Source organism: Phyllostomus hastatus, unplaced genomic scaffold (assembly GCF_019186645.2).
Source record: "Phyllostomus hastatus isolate PE091 unplaced genomic scaffold, TTU_PhHast_1.1 phas_contig_152, whole genome shotgun sequence".
In the NCBI taxonomy this organism is placed as follows: domain Eukaryota; kingdom Metazoa; phylum Chordata; class Mammalia; order Chiroptera; family Phyllostomidae; genus Phyllostomus; species Phyllostomus hastatus.
In genome coordinates this window covers 8,567,996-8,594,235 of record NW_025333622.1, presented here as the reverse complement: position 1 = coordinate 8,594,235, position 26,240 = coordinate 8,567,996, and the positions used below count along the sequence as shown (strand labels likewise).

At 36.7% G+C, this 26,240-nt stretch overlaps 1 long non-coding RNA gene across 1 annotated transcript in view; it reads left to right on the top strand.

The window, feature by feature from the left end:
* The window catches only part of LOC123813411, a 39,734-nt gene extending 13,767 nt beyond the window's left edge, over positions 1–25,967 (top strand). Inside the window, exons 3-4 of the long non-coding RNA XR_006784753.1 lie at positions 1,844–1,910; positions 25,748–25,967. This is a non-coding gene — a long non-coding RNA (uncharacterized LOC123813411). The remainder of the gene's footprint in view (positions 1–1,843; positions 1,911–25,747) is intronic.
* The last annotated feature ends 273 nt before the right edge of the window (positions 25,968–26,240 follow it).

Below are 26,240 nucleotides of genomic sequence, written 5' to 3'. Positions count from 1 at the left end.
CTGGCATGTTTTGTGAGCCCTTTTGGAGAATGCACTTTATGTGGAATTCTCATTTCCTGACAACCCTGGATAGATCAGGCTTAGCTGTGATAATGTTCATCTCTGTGCATTATAATGAGGCTGCCATGGTAACTCTAAAAGTCAATTTAAAAATGTGCAATTTTAAAAGTTCATTTCTTACAAAAAGATTAGCACAGCTGTAACACTCATGATAATCTAATGAGACTTGAAAAGAACATTGGGCAAAAAATAGAGAGAGACTGCTCGGATTTCACAACTGCCCAGTTCTTCTGAGAATGACGTGGTCTACCCATGACTTCCCTAATCGATGAAACAAGGGGGACATTAGGTCAGAAACTTAATTAAATTTTGATGTGTATAACACAGCAGTAGAACTCATTCAGCTCCTACTTAGCTCAGGATGCTTGCTAAGTAAATCACAGAAGCATAGAAAATTTTATGTACTTGTCATTTTCATAATTTAAAGAGCTAGGTATAATAAATGTCCTAGGATTAGTTTTTTAGGAAAGGTTGACTGTACCTTTTATGACTGGTCACAGAAATTCAGATCAAAAAGGAAACAAATGTGACACATGGGAATTGGGTATATTCCCAAAGTAAAACCCTCCATCCTCAGCCCCACCCACCTCCAGCTTTATGAGGGGAAAAAACATAAATCAATGCTCAAGGCCTCTGTACCTTGTTATGGAAAACATTTATCTTTTTTTTCTAAGGGACATTGTAACTTTGTAAAGTTAATTGTTTTCTGAAGACTAAGTCATGTGTGGCTGATATAGAGAGATGGCATGCTTAAGAAGCTCTTGCTATCGTGAGACCTCATGAGAACCAGAAGCATGCATTCCTGGAGGCATGATCTGATGAATTCTTAAAGTGGCAAGTTTAATTGGAATGTATTTTTCAGCATTTTCCTTGAAGGCTTACAGTTTAGGATCGAGACCCTGGCTACAAATTCAAATAAGTCAAATTTAATAAATCTTTATTAAAGAAGAGTTTTATGGCCATCTGCTAATAAAAAAAGGAAACTTAATCTATGTGTAGCATTTCACATTGCTCAGAAAACAGTCCTACAAAATTTAGGTAGTTATTAAACTCACAATTGATTTTTAAAAAACTAAGCTACATGGTCCAGGAGTCACAGAATTTCATTTCCCCACTTAGCCTTGCTTTGCAAAACACCCAACAGTGATTTGATCATCAGTTTTACCAATTTGGTTAAAGCAAAGGACAACGAAACTCTTAGACTGATATCACACACCATTCACACACACAATTCCTGCCGTAGTCAGTTGAATTAGTTGAACATTTTGTGGAGAAATCAGTAGAAATATTTTAAGTCATCTGTTTTGACTTCATGTCAAACCAGCCTTGCCATCAAAACATTATTTTGGCCCTCTCAACAATTTTGAGAAATGCTGGTAGCAGTGGGATCAATTTCCTTGAAGCTGATTTTGTAGCACATAGTGAAAGTGAACTTGAAAATCAAATTAGATCAGACAGTCTGATAGACTGACAGATATATTTGGTTGTCAAAGGACCAAGAATGCTAGCTCAGGCTTCCACCGTGAGAACATGGGAAAAATGGATTCTACCTCATACGTGTGTGATGAGTCTTTTGAGGGCGTCGTGCTAGTTTCTCGGTGTGCTTTCTGACTCCCACAATGTGAACGCTGACCCTATGGAAAGTTCTATTTAGCAAGTGGAAACAAGGACCAGTGAAGTCAAAGTCATTGCCATTTCTGTGCCTCATTTAATCCATAATTTGATAACGGTGGAGAAACTCCCTCCCAAGATTTTATAATTAATGACAATTATCTGGTTCTAGATTGTGGTTTAAGCACTGGGCCACAGGAGTGAAAGAGACAGACTTCCTACTTTGTGAGAGCTCACTGGTAAGTGTACAGATCACTATTAAAGTGGTAGAAACAGATGCTCTTTTTACTCAACTATTCACATTCATCCATCACCTAGCATCTTGCTGTCCATTAAATCTGAAGCTTTTCCAAATTTTATACTTATTTACCTTCAACAAAACCATTGCCTACTCAATTTTATCAAGAGATCTTAAGCCCTGGCTGGTGTAGCTCAGTGGATTGAGTGCGGGCTGGGAACCAAAGTGTCCCAGGTTCGATTCCCAGCCAGGGTACATGCCTGGGTTGCAGGCCATAACCCCTAGCAACCACACATTGATGTTTCTCTCTCTCTCTCTCTCTCTCCCTCCCTTCCCTCTCTAAAAATAAATAAATAAAATCTTAAAAAAAAAAGAGATCTTACAACTTACTTTATCTACTAAAAAAAATAGACATGCATATCATAGATTTTCTTAACTTCTGCCTCCTCTACCTCAAAATTTATATCTTGGACTAACTTCACTCAGTTCCTTTCCTTTGATGCTATCCTATCTCTTCAAGACTATTCCTCATTTTTAGTGTTCTCCCTCATACCTGTGATCTAGACGACTTGTAATCCATGGACACAGCTGGCTGTTCCATACCTCAGCGCTGCTCTGCACTCTCCCACTAGTCTAGAATAGTCTTTCACATTTCCCCTACAGGAACCCTATTAGTCAAATTTAGAAACCCATCTTCTGCTTCTTCTACATCCTTCCTCCTCTCTTACCTTTTCTTTCATGTATCTTTGATTTCTCTTTCTCCACTGAGTCTTAGCCTTCAAACTGGTGTAAGTCATCCTAATGACAAAAGTGGAAAAAAAAGTTCTTTAATGTCATTCAGTCATCAAATTAGTACAATCTTCTCTTCTCTTTATATCTTTGAAAGATGTATGCTCATTAGCTCCGCTTTCTTTAAAAATATATTACTTAAGTCTTTCAAATTATAAAATGAATTTAGAAATGTTGGGGAAATTCTTAAAAGTTGTAAGAAAAGAAATAAAACCCACTCAATCCAACCACACAGGGAAAAATGCTGAGATGATAGAAAGTGGTATATTATTAGCTTAAATGAGTAGCCACCAGAGTTAGACTCAAGGTTTAAATGCTAGGTTCATCACACATCAGGTGTGCCACATTAGCCAAGTAACTTTACCTCTTTGTGCCTTCATTTCTTTGGGGGCAAAATATACAACCGCACCTTCAGGGGATTGCTGTGAAAATTAATGCAAGTACATATAAGATACATAATAAGTTGCATTAGTAAATAAGCAATAAATGTTAGTATTTTTAATAGTTGATGTGTATATTGCTAGTCTTCTCTTTGCACATATCCTTAACTTGATTTTTATTCGGGAGCTTGCCATCCAAGTCATTTAACAACTTGGTTTTCTCACTGACAGTATTGTGTGTCTCAGCTTCCTAAGTCTTTATTTACCTCATAGGCACCGATGCTACAATTCAGATACTTGGTCAAAGGCAAACAATGATCTCTAACAATGCCATGAGCTTATTCCCAGTTTTCATCCTTGCTGAAGTTTTTAACACTACTTACCTTCCCTTATGGGAATTCCTTTCTTCCCTCCTCTGGCACTATTCTCTTTTTGTACACTTCCACATGTCTTCGTCTCCTATGAGATGTGTGCCTTCTGCTGTGAAACCGCCAAACACTGTCGGTCCTTCTCCAGGGCACCGAAGGCATGGTTCCTACTTCATGCTCTACTTCTTCCCTTACATATATCATATACCCTTCAAACCTGAGATTTTTAAAACTGATCTTGTTTTCTTAAAACAAAAATATTACTCTATTGTTTTTCTAATCAGTTAATGGTATTACAACCTACGCAGCCATCTAAGTCATTTTAAAACTTTTTCATTTCCCTTGAGGATATCCTCACTCAAAGTGCTTTACTTTGTATGAAACTTATCTACGTCCTCCACACTTCAGAACCCGAGTTTCAAATCTGTTCTTACTCACATAGTTCTTATCTCAGCTGATACTGAAATCTGCCTGGCTTCCCCAGCCACAAATATTAGAGTTGTCCTCAGTTCCTAACACTGCTTCTTCTTTCACACCTGCAACCATGACTTCCTGCCACTGTGACCTCCTTCCTGCTGGGTTTTGTCTCACACCCTCCACTCCCCTGCCTGTGTTATTGCAATGGCCTCTGGTCGTAGTTTGAATACTGTTTTACATGAATGCATGTTCACTTGGAACCTCAGGATTTGCCTTTATTTGGAAATAGGGTTTTGGAAAATGTACAAAAGTAAGAATTGACATGAGCTCATACTACTGGATTGGGGTGAAAGTGTCCAATAAGAGACAGAAAAAAGACACATAGAGATACAAACAAGGAAGAAGTCCATGTGAAATGGAGGCAGAGATGGGAGTGAGGCTGCCATGAGCAAAGAAATGCCAGGAGCCACTAGACTCTGAAAGAAGCAGGGAAGGACCCTGTCCTAGAGACTTCAGAGGGAATGTGGGCCCACTGACACCTTGATTCATTTTCTGAAGTGATAAAGCTGATGGTAATTTGTTATGGCACTACTGGGAAACTAATAGATCTCCCACACAGTATTCTTGTAATCCATCCTCTGTGCTTCTGCCGGAACGATCAGGCCCATACCATGTCTCTGATTAATGTTTTTCCATAAAATAAAAACAAGGTTCTTCCCAACCTGGCTTCTCTTCCTTGACTTATACTCTAGACCACCTGTGACCCTGGAATACAAGTTCTGTTCACGTCTGAGTGCCCTCCTAAATTCTGCTTCTCTGCTTGGAATTTCCTTACCAACCTCCCTTCCTCACACTATGGCTCATCCATCATGACCCAGACCATCCTCTGCATGGCCCTTCTTGACTCTCTTCTGTCAAGTTATGTCTTGCATTTTCTTTGGTTTCACTGCAACTGTTTGTTTATATCTTTTTATTCATCTTCATAGTCTCTATTTTTTGGCAGAGGACCAAACATCTAGTAGATCCCTATATATGTTTGTTGAATGAAAGAATTCCCTCTCCCTAATAAATTGTATATAATTAAATATATACCAATTTTAGTACAGAAAAATAAATTTTAGTTTTTCTTCCCACTTTGTTCCCCAATCTTGCTTTTCTGGGGGGGTTCAAAAGTTCAACCTTGTCTCCTGAATGTTCTTCCTGCCTCCATTGGCCTATATTTCTAGTTTATTTCTCCTTTTGCCATTAATGAAACTTGCTAAAGTGCATCAGTGATCATGTCATTTCTTCAGGGGGTTATGTCAACAACTTCCCATCAGCTTCGGGAAAGCCCAAGCATTATACTGGGACTTACAAAGTTGTTATCATTTCTCTCCATCATAAATGCAGTACCACAATTTCAGTAGATTTCCTACAAACCCTTAAACCCTTATCTATGTTTGTGTTTTCATATATTTGTTCTTCAGCTTTCTCCTCCTGGTGGAGTCCTCTTCTCTTCAATGGGACTTAAGCATTATGTCCCCTTTGAGATTCTCCTCAGCCCCTGGAAAGGGCATGAAGTAGAGCCTTAAGCTTTTTCTTGTCTTCTTTCATAACTCTACTCCAACCACATTAAAACTCAGCACAGCGCAGCATAGTTGATTATATATATTTCTATCTCTCTCTCCTGACCTATCTCCACCCAGATTATGAGAACATTGAACCTTGGTACCTTATTCATAGTGCCAATATCTAGCACACTGTCTCACAAGGAGCAACGTGCTCAGTAGTATTGCTTTACAGTTAGCTAACTATTTTTTCTCACTAAAGAGTTTTCTAATTTATTTTCAGCCATCCATATAAATATATAAACCTATAAATAGTATAGGTATAATGGTTAATTTTATGTGTCAATTGAGCAAGGCCACAATACCCAGATATCTGGTCAAAACTAAGATATCTGGTCAAAACTATTATAGATGCCTATGTGAAGGTATTTGCAAAATGAAATTAACATTTAAATTAGTAGACTTTGAGTAAACAGGTTATTCTTTATAATGTAGGTGAGCATCACTCAATCAGTTCAAAGGTTTAGTAGGAAAAAGATTGACTTCCCCTGAGGAAGAGGAGATTCTTCTAGAATAAAGCATTTGGGCATAGACTACAGCCCTTTCCTGAATCCCCAGTGTGCTGGCTTACTCTGAAGACTTTGGATGTGACAGCCTCCACAGACTCATGAACCAATGAATCTTTCTCTATATATGCAGTTCCTATTGGTTCTATTTCTCTGGAGAACCCTGACAAATATAGTAGTCAATATGTACATTTCACCTGAAACATTTCATTGGTTCTCCCCACACAAAAGTTTCTAAAATAGAATAACACAAAAAAAGTTATAGGTAACATGCAGGAGTTTATATCTGGGGATTTTTTTTTGTGTAGGTGTATGTGCGACCAAGCAGCGCTGGAATCGCCCTGACTCTGAGTTTGAATTCTGGCTCTAGCAGCTGGGAGACTATGGTCCAGTTACTCAGTGTTTGGCTTTCTGTGATGTCCTTTTAGAATGAGATTAACCTACCAATCGTGTAAGATTGGTTTTCTGAGGATGATATAAATGAAAACATGTAATGTGTGCAAAACACTGCCTAGTAAGTGCTTGAAGAATGTCAACTGTCATGGTATGAAGGCTTCTGTCAGCCTAGTTTCTTCAGTTCACTCACTTCCCCTTGTTAATTTGCTGCTGAGAAAAAATATGAATTATGTTTTTCTTCAGCTCTTGCAGCCCCCAAACTGATACACAATAATGTATTCACCACTATACAACTCAATTGTTAATTTTGGGGGATGGCTTATGTTACTTGATGTAGTGTTATGATTTATATATTTCCAAGGTAGTATTTATGGCTGCTAATTGTTTAAACAAAACTGTCTGCTTTGATTCTAAGATATAAGAAATGTGGAAATTTCAAAAATACTATTAGAAATAAAATACATTTTTATTTACTAAAGCTATAATCAAGACAGATGCATTAATTATTACTTAAGGGAATAAAAATGTTGTTTTGTGTTTGCTAACTATTCTCCCTGCCTGCCAAAAGAGGTGGTTAGAGTTCTGTGTTGAGGTGTAACATATGCAAATGCATATGCAATTAGAGCCAACTCTGGGTTTTCTTACTCATGAAAGAAAACATTCATTCAATAAAAATCTCAAGTAAATTTTCTTTGGTCTAGAATTGTACCACATGTTTTAGGAGGGATTTGGTGCTTATTTGTAAGTATGTATGTGTGTTTTAACCCTTCATCAAAAACAAGACTAAATTTAATCTTTATTTTTAGCACATTCCTATTTATTATTAAAGAAGGTATTTCAGAATTATGTTAATAAGATAATGTTGTCAATCAGGAAAAGGAATGTGTATGTGTTTCACACAGGAATCCCATAAGACATTGCTTTTGCCTTATTACTTTCTGTTTTCCACCCATCATATTGGATTCCACTTGCCATTTCTTGATAAAGCATCATGTCCCTAAGGCATATACTAGTGTTGAAAGAAAACATTCCTCTTCGCCCCCTTTGAATATGTGAAAGATTGATGATGGAGATACTTTCCATCTTCTGTCATGCAGTTCTCTCTTTAGATCATTACTAATAATCTGGCAATCAAATGCACTTGAAAGATGTAGATGAAACAATCTTCATTCTTTTCATCAGTGGCAAAAGAATTTCTGATTTAAAAGCAGATCAAGAAACATACACACACTTGATTTAAATGTATTAATAACTATATAAAGGACATATAAGTATAAATGATAAAATTAACATAAAGTAATATAAACTAGAAGAAACCATATTCCTGAAGTTATTTAAGTCATCTCCTGTCTTCCAATCAGGCTTCATTAAATCAATACAGATTGATGAGTGTTTATCTCTTTCTTGCAAATTTCCACGAAGGAAGAGGCCTCATTTAAGGGGTAATCATATGTGTGTGTGTATATATATATATATATATATATATATATATATATATATATACACTCATTATATACACACATATATGTATATATATATATATAAAAATTCAAATTAAGTTTTAACTTGATTTGGTCTTCTATTGAATATTTGCTTTTTTTTTATCTCTCATAGCACAACCTCACTATCATTCTGTGAAATCAGAATTGTTATCTACATTTTATAGAAAAAAAATGAGTTGCAGACTTGTCTACATCTCACAGAGATTTAAACTGCCCCCCCAAAAAGTTTTTATTTTTTGTTTTACTTAATGCCAGAGTCAATACAAATTATTTTTTTAAGTATAAATATTTTCTTACAAAACTTTTATGAACAAATGAAAATCCTAATGTGGTATAATTTCTCTCTCACACGTTATCTTTTCCACCAAAACCAACTTTAATTTTTTTTAAACTGCTTATAATCATACTTCCCCTGGTGCAATGTGGTAACCACGGATTAATTTAGGCCTTCATTGTCAGCATTTCTGCACGTTTGCAATTGCTCTTGGTATTAGGCTTGCTAACTAATGTGGATTTACCTGGTGAATTTTCAGAGCTTCCAAAGGACATGAGAAACAAACCCATAAAGGCTTTGAAAGCCTAGCCCTCTCAATCCTGGGGTAGTTGCCTGACATCTGTGGTCAGCTCAGTTTGCATGCCTCCCAGAGCCTGGAATGGGAAACATTCCCTGATAGTTCCATCAAGTCCTTCTTATAAATTACCCATGTCTTACCTTTAACTAGATTCTTCATCCTTCATGTCCCTGCTTTTTATCTCCCACCCCAACTCTCCATCTTTTCTTCTGACCAAATATTAATACCCTGAGGTCTGAAATGGCATAATTTCATTAAACCCATTTCCCCGGCACTGGTAAGCAGAAGCCTACCTTGTCTCTTAATGCCCACTTCTCAACCAGGCCTTTCCTCTAACATTCTTAAGCCCCACTTTCTCCTTCAATGTGAAAGGAGTTTCCCTTAATGTGTTTAACAGATGCTCCTTCTCAATGCCATCTTTTCAGAGGCCCGAAAAGTGCTATCTATTGTGGAGCCTAGCGTACATGCTTGAATATACAAACATAGCAGTACCTCTTCTCTTTATTGACTTGCACTGAAATCTGTGCCTCTATTAAATAAAACACTCCACCATCCCAGTTTTAGGCCGTCCATGTGCTGAGACATTTGTGTCTCCTTTAAATGCATCAGAACTTCCCAAGTTTCCCTCCAACAGTATTTTCACAGATAACATGCTGCCAAAACCCGATCAAATGCTTTCCAAATCTTCTTGACAGCATTATTGATGACAGATGGCTAGCCTCCACATTTCACCAAACTGTAGGGCAGTATTAGAAATAACATTGCCTCTATATGATTATGGAGGAGGACAGCATATGTAATTCCTGTTCAACTCTTGACCCAAACAAGAACATAAACATTTAGAAGAGTTCCAAAATACCAGAAGAGCTATAATTGCACATGGATTTATGTGAACTGTTTACTTACTGGTCCCTTAGCCGAAGGGGAATTATTTATTTGTTTTTCTTTTCAGACGAATCCTAAGTGTCAGTCTACTATATTTATAATGTTCATTCTCAGAGGTTACCAAGAAAGGCAGCTAATTTTCCATGAGTGAAAATGCTCTGAAAATAGATGTACTCAGAGCTTGAAAAAGCAATTTCTCAGAAGTCTGTTGTTGTTTCCAGTTAGGAATTTTTTAACCAGAAATGAAATGATATGTTATGTTTCAAAATTATGGTTTGGTTCCCTGTAAATATTAGTCCTGATCTGTAAGTATTGTAAAGACAATTAATATTACACAAAATGTGTTTTTAGTAAAACTACTTGTGTAAAAAATTTTAAATTTGTATAGACGTTATAAATTGGAATAAGTATCTCAGGCACCAAAATATGCTATCGTGACAAATGGCTTACTATGATGACTGTCTTATTCCTAACTTCCTGAGTGCCTCCAAATAGTACCATACTGGATATGAACTCTCTGAAAGCAAAGCTTATGTTTATCCCATTCACTTCTGAATCCCAAATTGACAAGTGTAGAATCTGCTGCCATAATTCAATAGATGTCAGTAAATGTGTGATGACTCTGGATGAATAAAAAGGTGGATAAACAGATGGATTTATCTAGTGCTAAAGCATATTCCATTGTTTAACTTTTCTTAAAGAATAACAGTGAAAGCACACATTTTGAGTAGAAGTCTGGCTTTAGCTGATTTAAAGCTAGTTATTAGCTTTAAAAAAGTAGAAGGTTTAAAAAATCTAGTACCTCAATTACCTTGTCTTTAAAATGGCAGTAGCAATACTTTGTACAACATAAAAATGTAGAGGCAGTGCTGTGGTGGTGCTAAGTCCTTTGCCTGGGGATAGGTTTTTCAAGGTGGCATCCATGTTCTACATGCCATAGTTATGGGACCTTGCTCAAGTTACAGCTTATTAAGCACTGAAAACAAATGTTAGTTACTTTTATTATGTAATACTACAACCAGAAAAGTCAGCATTCGTGCTGCCTCTCTCTACCAGAACCAATAAGCAGAGCTGAGAATTGAATCTTTATGGGTGCTTCATTCAGATGCTGGCAATCTGAGAAGGTGGTGGGTTACATACCCTCAAAAGCTGTCTTAGAAGTTCATCTCAAGCTGACCTTTTAATAGGGCAGGTAAAGGGTAGGTAAGTGGTTTAGAAAAAGGTTAATCAGATACAAGTTGCAATCCAATGGTGATTTTCCTAGTATTTCTTTATCTGCTGATCAACAATTCTTTTTTTTTATTTTCTGAAATATATTACCTATTTGTTTCAAAGGACCTTCTGAGTTATCACACAGTAGGCAAAATAACAATATTAAAATTATTTTAAACAATTTTTACATTGAGATAAATTAATAAGGGTGGAAAATTCTTTCTCATTCCATTAATATTTATTGTTATCCTTCTATTACATGCTTTTCAAATTTACCATTTCCTAGGTGAACTTAAATGTGAGATGACTGGTCTCTCATTTGTATATAGGACATTCATAAATACGTCTCTTTTATCCTCATTAGCCTCCTTTAGAAAAATAATATCTGTAACTTTTTGATAATCTTGCATATGGTGAAAAAGTCATTGAGAAAGCCAGGATGTGAACCACATTCTAGGCATGATATATTTTTAAATTAAATGATCAACAGTTCTTTATCTGCTCACAGGCATTTGTCCCCTCCCTGGAACGTAATGACTCAGATGCCATCTCCATCACTTGCAGACCCCTGGGGCAACAAGGTGGAATTGCTTGTGGACCTCCTGGAGTCCTGTAGGTCAAGCATTCCACTTCCTGGAATACCAGCTTTCCACATGCATTAATCACCTCAGACTATCAGCTGAAGATAAAATCTTTTATTCTTGAGTTACCCTGTTACATTATCAATGAAACTTTTTATTTCTTGGACCAAATGAGGTCTTTGTTTTGCTGTTGTTTCTCACTGTGATTAGTTTAAAAAATCAGTAATTGTCATTTAAAAGTTGTAAAATATGCATTCATCAATTAAGTTGCAGATAAGAGATAAAGGGCTTTGGGGTTAGGAGAGGTGGTGAAAAAAATAACCTTTCTATGTAATAGGGCTTTACAGGGAAAAAGTTAACTTATTTCTTCTGTCCACCTATTCATCTCTCTCATTCATTCATTCATTAATATTTACTGAGCCCTGGCCCTCTGACAGGCACTACTCTAGGTGCAGCAACTATAGACAGCAGTTAGGAAATCAGTGAAAGTCACAGCCCTCAGCAGTGCTTAGAGCCATGCATGTTTTGTGTATTGCTTGTGTGGGTGTATAAAAAATAATGATAAAAAAGCAAGTATATATGTATATAGTTGATTAAGTTCATTTAGTAGTTTATGTTAAAGAGAAAATAACTGAGAGAGGGGGAATTTCAAATTTGGTGGTATAATTTTCCCAGAGTAGACAGGGGAATCCTCACTTATATGGTGGATTTAGAATAAAGGTGTAACAGAGATGAGGGAGTGAATTATGCTGGTTTCTTTGGGAAGGACAGCCAGAGTTGAGAAGCGATTAGAGAAACCTTGACAAGGAACACTAGCTAGTTAGTACATTCCAGTAGTATCAAGGAGGCCAGTCTTTTTGCAAATGAGCTCCCAAGGAGGAAAGTAGTAGGAGATGACGTCAGAAAAGTAGGTGGAGTGGATTATATTGTGTAGGGCCTTGTAGGCCAATGGAATGATTTTGCTTTCAATTGTAAATCTGAAGGTTTTTAGCAGGAGAACAAAATAATCTGATCAACATTTTAACAATACTATTTTAGTCACTTTTTTGAGAATGTACAACAGGGAGGGCACAGGTAAAAATGAAGTCAGGAGATTTTTGAAGTAATCCAATTAAGAGATGACTGGCTCTTGGACCAAAATATCATAGTGAAGATTGTCAAAAGTGGACAAATCCTGAAGCTATTTTGAAACTAAAGTCCAGGAGATTTATTGACAAATAGATTGAGGAAGGAAAGTTCAGAAAACTGCTTTGAAAAATCTAGAGCCATTGGGGAAGGCTGAAGGAGGTAAGGAAGGGCTAGGTGGCCTGTGTGAGAGCAGTGGGGACCTTGGGGAGTCAGCGAGATCTATGTATCTAAAGTTCAGGGCAGCAGTCTGGACTGCAGTTTCACAACTGGAAGTCATCACTCTACCAAAAACTTGAAAAGCTACCATAAAATTAATTTTAAAAACACCTTTTTGAATAAAGAAACTCAATAAGCAAAATGTAATTATTAATGACAAATTGGAAAAACATCTTCAACTTGTAACACAAGTATATAATGTCTTAAAAATGAGAAAATACTAATAATCAACAACTCAACAGAAATAATGAAAATAGCTCCAAACATAGGAGCAAGATATTTAAATTTACTCACAATGACAAATTTGCAAGTGAAAACCACAGTAAGATAGAATATCAAGGGCTTTGACCATAAACATTTTAGCAAAGCATTAAGGGAATAGGAACTTTTGCTTATTGGTGGAAAAAAATGCAAAATGTGGTTCTAAGGGAATCTGCACAATTAGAAAGTAGTATATGTATATGGATATTAATTCTGACAGTATTTAAAATAGCAAAAATCTAGAAACCACCTATATGTCCATTCATCGTGAATTGGTTCAACAAATTCTAATATGTTTACATAAGAAAGTACCAATCCTTTATAAAGTTTAATGAGGAAGATCTCTGTATACTGACATGAGGTGATTCCAGAGTATTTGGCTAAGTTATAAAAATATGAGGAAAATTCTTCCCCTCTTATAAGCAGGGAGAGAGCAGAAAAGTTTGAGGAATCAGGATAGAAGCAAAATTTGCAATATGCATGTATACTGCATTATGTTTTTATTTTGAAATCACTTAATGTTTTTAAAAATTAAAAAAATAAAAAATACTAAAAATTAAATAAAGATAAAACAAATAATTTTAACTTTATACAGTGTGTAGAATAACCATATAGAAAATAAAATGATTATTTTTTATGTTTTAAAATGGAGTATTTTAAACCTATAACCCTAATAAAATGAATTCTAAAGATAAACACCTATTTTTAAAATATTTGATCAAATTCACTAGACTTGTCCCTGGTTCTGCCATTATTGTTATTTTGAACATACTAATTTTATAAGAATCAATATTTTTATACATGAAAAAATTATAAAGTCAAAGAAATTAATTTAAAACCTGTAATTTGAAATGTGATCTGGCAAACACTATAAAATCATCATTAATTCTAATTTTTCTAATATATTAAATGTATCTATTTTATATTTATTTATATTTTTTATATATGATTGTATGGCTCTGTCCACTAAACAAACCTGGAAGCAACGAGTACAACTACTATGGCCACCCAACACAAGACTGTAGTCTCTAAATACTATTTATTTTTAAAAAAGCATTTTATTAAAAAGATTAACCCCTCTTGGTGATATAAATTGCAAATTACTTCCATTTCATTTACATCTGTCTTTTCACTGATACTTTTGTTATGGGATTTTATAATTCTTACATATTTAAATTTATTATTTCTATGAAGATTTCTGCTTTTTATTCACAATTGAATAGGCTTTTCCCCCTAAATTTATAAAAGAATGTATTTATTCATGTTTTAGTCTAATATGTCTATGGTTTTACTTCTTATATTCCAATTTTACAAATTTAGAGAATATTCTCGTGTAGGATTAGAGGTATGAGTCCAATTGTGCCTTTTTTTTTTCCCAACTGGCTGCCCACGGTATTGCCTCAATACCATGTATTTTTAATCCTTCTATTTGAAAATGCCACCTTTATCATATGCTATATTCCTAATTCTGGACTAGATATTTGGATCTAGTTCTGGAGTTTATATTCTGTTCATATTGTTCTATTAGTGAATCTATTATTTCATTATAAAAGCTTTGCAATATGATTTAATATCTGCTAGGATTAGCACCAATAATTTATCTAACCATTTTTCATGGTTTTCTAAGATATTTCTACTTTTTAAATTTTCTAAAATGTATTTTAGAATTACTTTTTTTTAGCTCCAAAACAAATGGAATAACAGCAATGACAAACAACCTCCCAAATTAAAATACCCTAAAACAGAAAAAAAATGAACTGCCATTCCCTTTGTCAAATATACTTTTGTGTCAAGTATGCTTTTGTTTTAAAATTGTTCTCACAAAGATCTGAGCATTTCTTCTTAAGGATTTCTAGCAGTTATTAGTGCTGCAGGCTGTGGACCACCCGAACTTAGTAGCGTCAAACCACTTTGTTATGCTCATCAATGCTTGATGCAGACCCCAGCTTGTGGGGTCTGACACATTGTGGATGGGAGAGAGACATTCACATGGACTGCCGAGTCCTGTGGAGGAAAAGGGACAGCATGGCTTTTCTCTCAAGGGGAGCAAAAGCCTCAGCCCTTGCTGTGACCAGCCTTTATTGGGCTTCTCAGCACATTACAAGATGTTCCTCATTTACTATGCACAGGTTCAATTTAGATGGTTACCTTTTACAGAAAACAAAGGAGCAAATGCCGCTAATCACATCACAGAAGAGGGGTATTTGCAAATGCAAAGGGAAAAGTAGTTGAACTGGTTACACTTGTCCTTGGAAGGTTTAGCATGGATTTTAGGAAGTTATTTGCAGTAAATGTCCTCAATTCAGGGTGAGGGAGTTTTAGCAAAAAGCAAGACTCAAAGTGGCCTAGGTACCTTGCAGGCCTGATTCCCCACAGGAGAACCTATCCGTGGGTGTGGGTCCTGTGCATCTCCGAGTGGGTGCTGGGCCCATGCCATGCAGAACAGTCTCCTACAGATGCTGTGGTCAGGAATTTAGAGAGGAAAGAATGGCATGGGCCTCTGTCTTTTTTGTGATGTCCCTTGAAAAGACTTGAAGACTAGAGGTGAATCAAAAGCAGGGATATCTTAATGGCCGGGGGCAGGAATTTTCTGGAAGTAATCATCGTTCACACATCTAGCAGTTGATGCTGACTGTTGTCAAGAATCTCAGCTGGGGCTATCACTTAAAAATCCATATGTGGCCTTGCTATGTCACCTGGAGGCCCTGGACATCTTACATGGTACACAGGACATCAAAGACTAGTGTCCCAAAAGAACTAGATAATAGCTGTATCAATTTTGACATCCTAGCTTTATAAGTCACCCAGCATTACTTCCACCATAGTCACAAGCCCATCCAGTTTCAAGAGGAGAAACATGGATCCCACCTCTTTGACAGGTGTGTACAAGTTACATTTTAAGAATATGTGGAGTAGAAGATTAAAATTAATAAAGTCATTTTTAGAAAACACAACATGCCAAAGTATTTTTCTTTGACTTTTTTTATTACCTTTATAAATTGGTCTTTTATTTTATGTCCCAAATGGTTAATATTTAATGAATACTTCTGATTTTTGTATTTTACTTCTACACCATATAACTGCGATATGCTGAGCCCTTTTTAAACTTATAGGCATGCTCTTTAGTTATTATTACTGTTATTTTGAGCCTCTCCTAGATAAATTTAAAGTTTCTCTCAGGCACTCCTCAAAGAGCTCTGCTCTATGCGTGTGCTGGTCATACCAACTCACCATGGGGAACCTGGAAAGCAAAGAAATCTACTCTGCACCTGCATGAAGAACCGGCCCTACAGAAGCCAGACGCAGGCAGGAGGCAGTTCCAGGAGCCAAGTCTTCATTAGTGTGTGCTCTCCTGATGCATCAAGCACTCTCCCTTTTCCCTTTCCCTTCACTTTGTTTTCAATGAACCCTTCTTTTACAATCTGTTTTCTATCTTGAAGAACGGGAAGAGCCCCTTTGCCAGTGATACAACCTTATTGAATTCTGTCACTTTATTTTTTTGATATTTGATTCTCCTCGGTTAGTAATTACACAATCAGACAATCAGCAAAGAAAGAGTTTTACCTCTTTTTTAAAATTTTTGGGGTTTTTTACTCTAACTTCGTATTCTTGCAGAGTTTTGTTGGGTATGAGCCTTAATTTAATGTTAAATGTAATGGGACTGTGCACATCCTTGCCTTTTTCCTGACTAGCAGAAAACCTCTGTGTTTGCATTAATTAAAATTTAGCAATTGAAATGAGAATATATTCTCTGTGGTCTCCCCTTTTTAAAGTTGCACTATGGAATTTGATATATAGTCATAACTATTACATTTTCATTATTTATTGCAATCTTACCTATTATAAAGTGGCTTTCTTTTCTTCCTTCCTTTCTCCATCCCTCCCTCTCTTCCTTCTTTTTTCTTTCTTCCTTCCTGTCTTTTTGTCTTTCTGTTTTTCTTAATACCTTTTAAAATCTAATTTCTAACTAATCAGATATTAAGAGTACCAAATCTTATGTTCTTTTATGGCTTAGACTTTCTTCCCTTTAACTTCATGCAGGTGTTTCTCCATTGTCTTCTGTCATAAAAAGATACTGCAGGAAAAGCCATTACTCTCCCAGCCCATCCAGACTGCTCTGACAAAATACCAGAGACTAGGTAGCTTACAAACAACAGAAATTTATTGTGCACAGTTCTGGAGACTAGAAATCTAGCATCAGGTTGTCAGTATGATACGGTAAAGCCCCCTTGTTTTAGGGCAAAGGAGCTAAGGATTTCTCTGGAGTCACTTTAAAAAAAATTAACTAGTTAATGTTAATCCTCACCTGAGGATATGTTTATTGATTTTAGAGAGAAAGGGAGGGGAGAGACAGAGAGAGAGAAACATTGATTGGTTGCCTCACATATGTGCCCCAACCAGGGATGGAACCCTCAACTTTTTCATGTATGGGATGATGTCTGTTTTATAAAGGCATAAATTCCATTAGTAAGGCCTCCAAATTCATGACCTAATCGTTCTCAAAGTCTCCACCACCAGTACCACCACACTGAATGTTAGAATTTAACATATGAATTTAGGGGGGGACACAAAGTCCCATAGCAGATACTAACTCTCTACTTTTTCCCATAAGAATATTGATGTTTTTGCTTACCCTGTGAATTTTGTCTTTACCTTTAAAATTCAATAATTTTATTGGGATATGAGTTAGGGCAAGTTTGTCTTGGTACACAGATTTAATATATAGATTTACATCTTATAGTTCAAATAATTTTTAATGCTATTTTAAAACATTAATTCTCTTCCATTGTTTCTCTTTCTTGGAACCCTCAGTTTTGCATGTGCTAAGTGTCCTTTACCTGTATCCTATATCCATCACTTACTATGTTTTTGTTTCCATCTCCTTTTTCATTTCTTTTTCTTGTATTTGTCAGAAGTTTTACTATAGTTTCTACACCATCCTTCTCTTTAATTTTTGAAATAATTTTGTCCTTTTCCCCCCTGAATTTTGCCAGTTCCTTTTTATGTTTACTAGTTTTCTAGACATCATCTCTTACTGTCTGATTACATTATCCAGAACTCTTGTATTTCTGCGCTGTGATCTTCCTTCTTTAAAATTGTTTCAGTACCATTTTGCACTTATCTATGTCTATGACATAATGGTTAGACAATCATATAATTTACAAAGTGTTCCCCCCAATAATTCCAGAGCTCACCTGGCACCGTACATAGTTATCGCAATATAATTTACTATATTCCCTTTGCTGTGCTTTATATCCCTGGGACTATTTTGTAACTGCCAGTTTGTACTTCTTAATCCTTTCACCTCTTTCAGCCAGTTCCCCAACCCCCAGTTCACTCTCTGTTTCTGTCTATATTGATTTTGTTTGTTTATTTTGTTCTTTAGGTTCTACATATAAGTGAAATCGTATGGTATTTATCTTTCTCTGTTTATGGTATTTGTCTTTCTTTGTTTGACTCTCTAGGTCCATCCATGTTGTCTCAAATGATACGACTGCATTCCTTTTTATGCCCAAGAAATATACACCTATATCCAAAATAATAATTTGAATGAATATATGCACCCCTATATTTACTGCAACATTATTTATAATAGCCAAGATATGGAAGCAGCCCAGGTGCCCATTGACAGGTGAATGGATAAAAACAAAAAGCTGTGATGCATATATACAATGTGATCGCCCTTTATAGCTGCAAATAATCCACTTATTTTAAAAATTCTTATTGAAATACTTAATTATAATTTTTATCTGGTATATAGTAAGATACTTTTGGTGAGCATTCCTTTTTCTACAATTTTTCACATTTTTTTCTTACACTATTTTTGGTCTTTTCCTTTTTCTTTCTTAGTTCTCATATATAAATGAAAGCAAATTATTCCTGTAAGTAAGTATGTGGTGAAGTAGGATGGGCAGGAATAGCTTCCCTGATCTAGAAGTAGAGCAACACGATAATGTTCATGTTAAGTTCATAACTTTAGCTTATATGGTATGGCCACCGGTTTAGGAATGGACCAGCTCAGAACAGCTATCTCAGTCAACCATTAAATATCTAGAGTTTCTGTTGCCAGTCGAGCCTAGGTTCAAACATCTCCCTGACAGTGTGGCATTATATGTAGGTATTCTACCATCGCCTCTCCAAACCTAACTCAGTTCTGCAGGCCTTTCCCTTCCAGCCCTGGTTTTCCTCTGCTTATTCTGTGGCCACTGCTACCCAGGGACACAAGGCTTGCTTTCCAAAGTGACCCACCTACTATTAAAGAGTGAATCTTCACTGACTTTTCTTTTAATTCTCACCAAAGGATATGCTTTATTAACTTTATTGACTTTATATGCTTTAGAGAGAGGAAGGGAAAAAGTAAGAGATTGGTTGCCTCCTGTACGCACCCCAACTGTGGATTGAACTGGCAACCTAGGCACATGCCCTGACCAGGGATCAAACCCACAACATTTTGGTGTGAGGGACAATGCTCCAACCAGCTGAGCCACCCAGCCATATCTTTATTGATGTTTTAAAAATATATTCTGTTCTGCTCTTGTTTGGGCAATTTTGAAGTCTTCTGTCCCTAGCTCTCATGCCTGATTATCTTTCAATACTGTGCAAAACTGGTGGCCCAGAGTGTGTGACTCTCACTGGTTGGAAGCTAGACACTTACTCTGCTGTTGGTTCCTGGGACCGGTGTCTGCAGTGCCAGCACTGCCCGGTGCCCCTGCCGCTGCAGGGCTGCTCTGGGGCCTGCCCACCGGGCTGTGCTGCTCTTCGTTGTTTTTGGCAGCACATACACACAGTAGTTTGAAGTTTGTGTGGTTTTCTTTGTCTCCTATTTTAAATGCAAATGGAGTTTGTGATTTGTGTTCCTTTTTTCTTTCCATTATCATGTTGCTCTATTTCTAGAAAAAGCAGAAAGATTCAGAATTAAGCTGCTACCATGTTCTTCCAGAATTATAATTAATATAATTATTTTTGTCATAGTGAAAATATGAAGGATATTCCCACTTAAGTCAGGTAAATAAAGAATGGATTTTTCATGTGGAAATATGAGACTCTCTGAAATGAATCCCTGAGCAGAGTATATTTATCTCCCACTGGTGAGTTTTTAAGATGTGCTCTTGAAAAGAGCATAATTGTGAGAGGGCAGCTCAATAAACTTGTTAGACAAGCAAATGTGTTCAGAGAGTCTGTCACTCCCCCATAAATGAAACTGGGTAGAGGGAAAAAAAATCAGATTTACATGTTACAAAAATGATGTTCTTTATTTTAATCGACAGAATTGGATTAGACTCCAGCATCAGCATGCATTTGCCATTGTTTTCTTTTTATATTAACTACAGGAGACTCATTAGAATTTCATGGATGTAATTGTTTCTGGGTTACATCCTCAATTAATGACTATAATTGAAAGAGATCGGATAGGACTGGGATGACGTGACTATAATTTAAGTGTAAGATGTCTGGGCCTCTATTTACAATGCATTTGTTATTTTTTTCTCCTACTGCGGAGGAGTATTTACGAGAGGCAGAAATAAATGCATTTCAAACAGCAATGTCTCAATCAAAACAATGTGCATATTGTGTGTTGGGTGTTGTTTTTCTGGGGGCTGTTTTGTAACTCTGCAGCCCTCAGCAGACTACGTGTATGAAAGAGCTTTTGCTCAGATCTTCTGGGAGGGCTTGGGGGAGGGAGAACATGATTCAACAAAGGGGAAGTGGAAAAGAAGGCTATCTCTGTCCTTCTTTATGTCCTGTGTTATAACAACTTTTCAAAATCCAGCATCCCAGCCAGCATTTGCCAAGGAGTCCCTAATCAGTTTTAGATTATGTCATGGGGAAAGAAAAAAGGACCACCTCAACCCCCTAATTATGGTTTCTCTCTGCTTTCTTCTCATTATATCCCCCCACAAGTAGATATTAACCTTATTAGCTTTTTGAGCAGTGCATCCTTGAAACACACAGGTTTTGACAGCAGCTGTGAGGGGCAGCTCAACAATTATCTGGAGTTTACCAGACATGCTCCAGATTCTGGGAACATCGAAGTCTGTAGACTAGAGCCGGTGGCTTCAGGGATGTCTCCTATTTCTGCATCCAAAGTCAGACATGGGCTGTGTGGCTTGTATGTGTCTGTTTCAGTAGCAATGACCTTTTTCTTGTGGGTCTATTAATCTGGAGGGAATGGCAATGAATGTTCCTCTCTCCATTTTGAAGGTGTGATAGGTGAGCTGGAGAAGCCAAGATGCAAGGCTGGCCAAACCACCATGGAAAGAAAAGAGAAAGTGGAACAACATACATAGGAAGTTGGAAGACAGAGAGGATTCATAGGTGACTTCCCAATAAGAATAACTTGATGAATATGAACCTCTTTTCATAACTCTTGTGCTGAACTGAGGAGTATTTTCTGTGTCACCTCTGCTTCAGAAACATGAGAGTGCTTGCTAGAATAAAGACTGTCCGAGCTCACCAGAGACCTACAAAAATCAAAATTTCTGGGTGTGGTCCCAGAAAGCTGCATTTTCCCAAGATCCAAGATGATTCTGACAGGCAGGGTTTGAGAACAGTAGGGGAGGAGGCAGTGGAAAGTACAAGAAATGAAATGGTTGGGGCAGGCCAGAGAAAGTGCCTGGGAGATAGTATACTGAGGTCAGATTCGACAGGCAGTTATCCAGCACTCACAGGTAAGTGGGCTGTGAACCAAAAGACTTCATTTTCTTTCTGTAAGCTATGTATCTAATTATTGGCAGAGCCATGGTTTTTACTTCAAAGTCTAAGACTCTTTACTTTGTGCCATGCTTAAGTCAAAAGAGTTAGGAAAGTGTTAGCATTTGGATGTCAGATTACAGGTAAAAGGCAACATGTCTTGAGATCCAGATTTGGAATATGTTACATGTTGAAATGAGGACACCTTTCAGGAAAATGGTGTGAAAGCAAAACATGTTCCTTTTTTTTGACCTCAGATTCTGAACTCATCTTCTGTTTGTGTTCTGCATGAATATTTTTGTACATAATTTTGACACAATATTTTTGTGTCAATTTAACAAGAATAGTTGAGCATATAATTTTACACTTTACATGCAACTATGTACAAAAATATAATTGACACATTTTAAAAATTTATAATTGTGATAATATATCACAAAACATCATCTTGATATGCTAAGGCATTCTAGCACACATTAACAAATACTCAACTAATATTTATTAAGATATCTATCTTATCCTACCTAAAAGTAACTCTGCCAATGGCACTACACATCCTGAACTTTGGACATGTGCTTTTAACAATTTTATCTTCTGCTCCAGATCAATGTCTCTTTCCACTGCACCCCTGCAAACTGTTGTCTAGGACCTGGATGCATAACCTTAAATTAAGCCTTCGTGTTTACCAGGCTGGCTTGCTCAGCATTGCTTTCCTAGAAGCATAGACTTGGTCGCCCTCTCTCTTCAGTATCCACTTGTTCCTCTTTCCATCATGCTGCTGAGCTTCTCCTTATTTCTGGCTGAATTTCACCCAAGGAATTCGAAGCTCTGTCTTTAATGGTCCTAATAAACTCCCTTCTCTCTGCACCTACTGAATGTGCACACTGAATGAATAATCTTCAATATCCTAATGCCTCTTATTGACATGGTGTCAGTAAAATATTTGATCGATAAATAAATTAATAAATGATTTTAGACCACTGAGTAATATATTTTAGGTGGCTTTTAAGTGTTAAGATGACAGGCATTGAAAATGAGCAAATAAGTGTGATACTGATACTGATTTCTTCTATGAAGAAAATAAAACAGAATAAAGTATTAGTGAGGGAGAGTCCAGAAGGTTCTTGCTCTCTATGCAGAATAGATAGGGAAGATCTCTTTGAGACAGAAAGAGTTGAATAATGAGAAGGAGCCATCAAGGAGATGATGTAAGAGTGTACAATGGAGAAGTGTGGAAAGACCCAAAATGGGGCTAAGTTCAAAGCCCTAGAGGAAACAGAAAACAAGCCCCAAGGAAGAAAGTGGTAGGAGGAGAAAGGAAAGAGGTTCGCAAAGGAAGTGTGTATTGATCTTACCGACCATGGCAAGCAGTGTGAAGTATGCTTTAACTGCAGATGAACCCCCCAGAGGGGGTGCCAAAGTGAGGACCCTGATTAAGCCTCCCATCCAGGTTCAGAGGAGACTGAACTCACTGCCAATCCCCGTACTTCATGCGCCTCAGCTGCCTTTGGATGTGACCTTCTGCCTGGATTTCTTTCTCTAGCTCCCTCAGTTTTTGTACTTTGTCTTGTGCCTTTTGGACTCTGGACTCCTGTAGTAAAGAAACATGATTAATTTTGCTTAGTTTCATATTTCTCAAACTTAATTGCCCACAAACTTTTTGCATGAAATGTCTATTACCCACTATGAGAAAGTATTCTAGACATTTAAGGTATCCAAGTCCTTCTCTCTACAGCTGTAAAATAGATGTAGTAATTTTCTATTGCTTACCTTTTGAATTGTAGTTATTTCTGGTTTTTATATATGTATATATTATATTATATGTATATATGTATTATACACACAAACCAAAGGTTTGTCCATAAAGTATCCAGCCATGCACTATGAAAAATAGACACCTTTGTTGAAGAAGATATAGGATACAAGAAACCTGTACATAGGACAATGACACCTCAGTCTCCTTCAAACCAGGCACCTTGGACCTCACACAGTTCTCCCATCAGCTGCCCCATTGTATTTTTCTGAATCTCATCGATGGTCTAAAAATCTTTCCTTTCACAGGTGATTTTAGTTTTGAGAAAACCGGAAGTTGCAGGCCTCCAAATCTGGGCTGTAGGGTGGCTGAGTCATCCAGGTGATTTGATGTTTCACCAAAAGCTCTGCCCAGGACGTGATTCATGATCACGTTGTAAAAGGAAGGTCTCTGAAAAAAGGTAAAATGGAGCCAGATTTAAGCAATTACAATTGGGTAGACACAGATTAGTGCATTTACTTGTAACCATATATCTGTCTGGAATGTATCTATCCATGCTTTAAGAAAAAGAGACATTTATTGAAGATACAAGATAGAAGAAACATTGTACGTAGAACAATGACACCTCTGTCCCCTTCAAAGTAGGCACATTGGGACCTCACACAGTTCTCCCAATCACCATCAGCTGCCATTTCATATTCTCCTGAATCTCACTGATGGTTTGAAATCTCTTGGTTTTCAAAGGTTATTTTAGTTTTGGGAAAAGCTAGAAGTCACAGGGCACCAAATGTGAGTTCTGATGGGGCTGAGTCACCTGTGTAATTTTCTCTTTTGCCAAAAAGCTGTGCACGAGACATGGTGCATGAGCAGGGCTGTTGTCATGATGAAGCTGTTAATCGCTAGTTGCCCACAGCTGTGGCCTTCTGAATAATCTGAATGGTTTCTGAGGAGTAATGTTCAAGCTTAACAGAAAATTTGATGCAGATTCATTGCTATACCTGCTCAGTCATTTTGAATGCGATGGCCACACAGTACACATGCTCACTCAATGGGTCTACCACCCCCTACTGATTACTACAGTGAAGTTGTTATTGTTCACACATGCACATTCCAGTCCACTCTTTGACTGCCAGTTTGCATGGATGTCATGCAAACTGTTCCTGTTATATTAACAACGGTTGGACTTTTTCCAGACAGACCCTTGTATATATGCCATTTTACATATATATATATATATTTTATTTTAGAAAATATATATGGCTTAAGCTATTATGGAGGCTCACAAGTATAAAATCTATAGGCTAGAAACCCGGAAAGTAACCAATGTTGTAGTTCAAGTCCAAAGGCCTTTTGTTGTAGAATTCCCTCTTTTCCTGGGGAGATCACTCTTTTCTTCTATTCAGGCCTCCAGCTGATTGACTGAGGCCCACCCACATTAGAGAGGGCAATCTGCTTTACTCAAAGTTCACTGGTTTAAATGTTAATCTCATTCATAACATCCTCACAGACATATTGAAATAACGTTTGACTACATATCTGAGCACTGTGACCTAGATAAGTTGATACATAAAATTAATCATCATAGTTTTCCTGTAAGACATGAGAAAGATAAAGAGTAAATGTTCCATTTTAAGAATGAGTTCTGTATTTATTTCATCACAGGTGAATTTGAAGATACGTACTTTCAGTGCTGACAGTAAAACAACCATGAAATCAACAATATCCTCCTAATAATGGCCAAAGTTATTAAATGCCTTCCTGAAATAAATGTTAAAAGTGTAGTAATCAGACTAGAAGAGTGAAGTGAGCAAGATTAGACCAAGGGTAAGAACAAAGGCTAGGTCAGTATAATAAGAATAGAAAGGAAAAGATTGACAGGAATTTACTGATGAGATTCCTTAGTAAAAAGTAGAGACAGCTAGTAGTAACCTAAGATTTGTTGATGCTGGATAGGATGATGATTTTGCTTTTTTGTTTGATTGTTTGTTCAGAGAAGCTTTAATTGATCAGCACTTCATACAAATGGATATTGTAGGTGAATCTCATTAGCATGCTGCAAGCTTACAATTATTCAAATGCATGAAGTCATAAAATATGTGGAAATCAAAATAACATAGAAAGCCAATAATTCCTATTCTGTTTCCTAGCATTCTAGGGTTTTACCCACATTTGTGATAGAAAGACACTTTCACCTTGAAATTAAATAGAGAACATGGTGTGGTCACACATTCATTGTTCAATTGTTTTAAAGATGATCTAGGCAAATGTACAACATTGAAGCATGTGCATTTTCAGTGTGCAGTCCAATTCCATTTATGTCTTGCATGATGAATTCAGAATTTCAGATAATTCTATTTAATAGAAAATATATTAAAGTCAGTTTAATAGTGGTGTTTTGGAGAATTAAAAATAAAATATTTAATCTGAGTACCACTTTTCCATTCTGAAAATCTAGAGTGCTTGGAAAGTGAATACACTAAGACATGAAATATCTCCTCAATTGGGTTTTTGTATTTCTTGAGTTTGAAACCATCTGTCAATCCACAAAAGACCTTTCCTTTTTCTCTCTCCCAGCCTCCTGCCTCAGCATACACCTATGACATCAACAGCTAAAGACAGTGGCTGCCAACCAGAGTCTTGAAGCATCATTGGGGAGACCAGCCCTTGAGAATATTCAGTCAGAGGAATTCACAGCAGAAGAGACCATCTACTAATTTCCATTGAGCCAAGTCCCAATTATAACGTGGCCACACAGATCACCCCTTACGTGTCTCAGCAATGTCTCATTTAAAGGTGTCAGGAAAATGGCTTAATGGCAAGTTCTGTCACAAAAGAAATACAAGGGTAAGAGCATATGATGGCCTAGAAAATCTATTGCCACTTATAAGCTGTATGATCTAGGGCAAGATATTAATCTTTCTGTGCTTCTATTCTTTCATCAGTAAAATGGATACAACTTTTGTTGTTGAGGTTGTATTATGTATTATATACTTTTCATACTTTACCTCTCTTGATCTTCATAATAACATTATGAAGTAGGCATAACTGTATATCTTCTCATTTCTTA